Here is a 4,475-nt window from a genome sequence, read left to right as displayed (position 1 = left end):
CATGAGTACTTATTGTCAAGGGGTACAGCCACTGGGGTACTCTCTAGTACCTGCCCCTTCCCCTTCCTGACCGTGACCCACCTATCTGCCTCCCGTGGCCCCGGAGTGACCACCTGCCTGTAACTCCTCTCTATCAGTCATGAGGAAGAGACGAGACACTTACCAGGAAGAGCTACAATGGCGAGTACAGGGTAGTAAACCACTTGGAATGCCATAAGCACAACAGTGATTCGAGAGTCCAACGACAGCCATTTGTAATTATCAAAAAGAGACTGAATATGCCCGAACATATTCTTCGCAATTCCTGTAGCATTGTGCGATGTAATTCTAAGATTAGGATCCATTGCTGGGATAGTCTAGATTTTCCTGTTCCCGATCCAACCTCGTCTTCTTTTGTCTGCGGCCGCTGGTCTCTGATAGCGCAGACTGGCGGCTCTCACCGAAACCGTCGTATTCAGGGATACTGAGCAGATTAATAGACCAGGCAACCAGCAGCCAACCCTCCGCGGTGACGTCAACAATCCCCACGGAAACTCCTTTAATTAACTTCTACAGAATTTCAGGTGCAGTTAACCCTTTATTTTCAGACCGTCAGTGAAGCAACACAAAAGCAGATTGGAAGTGTATCTATTAATCCACCCAGACGGCTGTCGACGGATGCGTACCGTGTCTGTAAATTGACACAAAATTGCGAAACTTATTGCAATACAGCTAGACACTGAAATACATGTAGTCTGCAATGGAAGATACACGCAACAAATAATAATAAAAAAATAATGATGATATAAACAGATAAAAATAAAAATCCCTTAAAACCGGATCCTGTTATTTAAAATGGCATCCCGTCAACCCTCGCCCCGTTTCCCGTTAAGCTTGTGCACCAGTGTGGAATAGGCTTTCGCCTGCTCCTTTCATATGAGTTATTTTATCAGCAATGTGTTCCAAACTTAGACCATTTTCCGAATTTCCACACAATTCTTCAATTTTAAGCAAGTTGTTGGTTTTATCTTCAGGACCCTTCATGTTATTAGTTTTCAGTTTAAACTCTTGGTCCAAACAGTATTTCAAATTCTGCCTTTTCACAGCACACTCTTGAATAACAATAGCGTGTGGGGCACCTTTACATTCCAAATCAACCTGTAATTACAGTCAGCAATCATTTTATCTTTTCCTTTAATATGAGTTATCAAAATACTATACTCCTGTAACATCAAACTATGTAGCTGAAATGGAGTTTGATCTGTCTCGTTAATCATATTCCTTAACCAAGCCCGGACCTACAACATAACCAAGGTGAGAAACACTGGTAACACCAATTCACTTTTAGCTAAGTTAACAGGTAAGGTAGATTTTGAAAGACTTTCACCTAGTTTCTCCACCGCAGTAATATTTGATTCCCAAGAATCGTTTCCTGTAACAAAAGCATCAATATAGGCACCCGTATCTTTTAACCGATCAATATTTTCCAGAGTTGTTCAGTCTGGTAATCCGGCAGAAATAACATTGGATTTAAAACTTAGTTTCAGATGAATCATCCATTAACTTCTCAGTGGGTTTGGACTCACTCTTACTAAGCTCAACAGTCACAGTATCGCACTGTTTTATCCTAATATGGTTTTATCACATATATATGACAAAGCTGTGTTTATTTTCTTCGATCTGGAGTTTTTGTCACATAATGCACATCAGTAATGTCAGATATAATCTGAAAAGGACCATGAAATTCAGCTTGTAAATGTTTCATTTGGCCCCGAAAAAGAACCAACACCTTATCTGCAGGATAAAATTAACTCATTCTAGCTTCCTTATCACTCCAGGTTTTGTATTTTCGCCTGATCCGATTTTAAATTCTCCCTGGCTAAACTACAAGCTTTACGCAATTTATCCTTACATTTCAAAACAAAACCCAGCAAATTAGTCTGTACCACTTTCTGAATCCCTTTTTCTTTTAATAAGGCCAAAGATCCTCTAACTCTATTCCCAAACACAAGTTCAAAAGGACTAAAACCTAAGGAATCCTGAACTGACTCTCGTTCAGCAAATAAAAGTGATTTTACGCCCGCATCCCAATCCTTTTCATTTTCCACACAATACATGCTAATCATGGTTCTGAGGGTAGGTTGGAACCTCTCCAATGTTCCTTGCCATTCTGGATGTTATGAAGACGAGGAAAACTGTTTAGCTCCCGCTTTATATACTATCTGCTGGGAACAATCCAGACGTAAAATTACTTCCTTGATCAGATTGTATTTCCGTCCGCAACACAAAATAAGTAAAAAAAAAAGAGTCTTTATTACAGTTGTAGCCGTTATATTCCTGAGTGGTATGGCCTCTGGAATCCCAGACGCTGTGCACGTGAGGGTCAGCAAATATTGATGGCCAGTTTTAGTTTTTTTGGCAATGGGCCTACACTATCTACAATAATTTTAGAAAACGGTTCACTAAATGCAGGAATAGGTTGCAGTGGGGCCACTGGAATAGCTTGTTTATGTTTGCACACAATCCGTCAAGTGTGACATGTCCGGAAAAATGTTGCCACATCTCTTCTCAAAAGAGGCTAGAAAAAATGTTTAGAAACCTTGTTCACAGTTTTCTTCACACCTTGATGTCCACCCAAGGGCATATGATGAGCCGAATTTAAAATCTGATTCCAATAAACTTTAGTAACTATTACCTGTTAAATGACTTCCCAATCCTCAGTTCCAGGAATTGTAGGTGATCTCCAGTTCTTCATTAACACTTCTCACTTAAAATGATTTCCCACTGGCCCATTAACAATTTCGCTATCTGCAAGAGTTGTTCTTTTTAATGTGATAATCTCAGGTTCTCTACTCTGCTCTGCTATCATCTCCTTCCGAGACAGAGACAGATCTTCCTGTTCCGACTGATTACAAGAGTTTTGATCAAACAATGAACTTAAGCAAGTTTCTGACTCATCCTCAAAATCCGAATCCCGAGTTGAACGGTTATGGTTAGCAGATCCATCCTCCTCAGCCTTTTTTTTTCCATAGCTCGGGTTACAACATAGGAGGAAGCCATGTTGAAACTATCTTTGCTTCATCGGAGATAGGCTTAATCGTCAAAAGTTCAAAAGAAAACTTGTCCATCTGCTAATTCATTCCCTCAGAATAGAGAAACATCGTTCACCGGTAAACTGGGTTGTAGTCATACTTTAATGGGTCCTGTAGCTAACCCTGACCTTTAATTTACACTATTCAAATGCACAGTGTACACTCCCAATACCTGGTATATCGTTTACCTTACTAGTGTCAGCCTCATCACTAAATTTTAGAACACTGCCCAACGTAAGTGTCCGAGAATTTCCAGTATCCCTAAGGATTTTTATTCGCACCGGAGTGGATCCCTCTTTTATTGATACAAATCCTTCGGTTATAAAAAAGATCATATCCCCTCTTAACTTTATCAGTCCTTGAGAAAGCTTCATTTGTATTTCTCGAACACTGTGGATTTACAGGTTTTTCAATATTTGAACGCAAGCAGCTGGGACTGCCAACTTCTCCTTTTTCTTCAGTTGGAAACAGTTAGCTATTACGTCGGCAGGGTTCTTACTAAAATACAAATAGGACCAATTTTTTTTGCCATCATATGTTTCCCATCTTCGTTATCTTTCTCCCTAACTTCTGATTTAATTTCAAGTTTACTGTGTGCTATTTAACCTGTTAAACGTTCTACCCTGAGCAGATTAACACTTATGGATTAAAGAATGCTGATCTGCCAATTTACCAGACTCCTGAAATGAAGCAGTGACCCTCTTATTAAGTATGCTCTTACTTCAACAGGAATGCAGCTTTTAAATTCCTTCATTAAAATCAACTCTTCTAAGTTTTCATATTTCCCATTCACATTTTTAGAGGAAACCCATCTGGCAAAACACACAGATTTATCGTAGGTAGATTCCACCAAAGTTTTTACGCGGAATTCTTCAAATTTTCATTAAAAGCTTCTGGAATCAGGTCGTACGCTTTCAGTATATACTGCTTCACAGTATCACAATCCAGTGTTGCTCAGCAGTTAAAACTTGTTGTGCTTTACATTTAATTACACTTCATAACATCACTCGCCATGTATCTTTCAGCCGCTGTGTAATCTGAGCAACAGTTTGAAAATGCTGAAAATATTCACCTATTTATGCCTTATTGAATGCACGAGCCAATATAAACTCCCGACTAGTAACAAACTGTTTCCTAGAACCAGTCGCCTTATGTTCGTAACTCAATTTCTCTATCGTTAGCTCAAACTCACTCTTTCTATCTGTTCTCTAGCTTCAAATTCTCTCCATCTACATTCAGTTTCTAATCGACATCATTCCGTGCCCGGTTTACATTGCTCTGACATCATTAGTTCGATATGTAACAGCATCTCCAGCTTACCTATTGGAAACCTATTGAAACTTGTTTTCTCCCAAACCACACGACTCTACATAGTGTGATGCGTTTTACCCTGAATTACTGCCA

Source organism: Hemitrygon akajei, unplaced genomic scaffold (assembly GCF_048418815.1).
Source record: "Hemitrygon akajei unplaced genomic scaffold, sHemAka1.3 Scf000051, whole genome shotgun sequence".
Classification (NCBI taxonomy): Eukaryota; Metazoa; Chordata; class Chondrichthyes; order Myliobatiformes; family Dasyatidae; genus Hemitrygon; species Hemitrygon akajei.
This window is presented reverse-complemented; position numbering follows the sequence as displayed.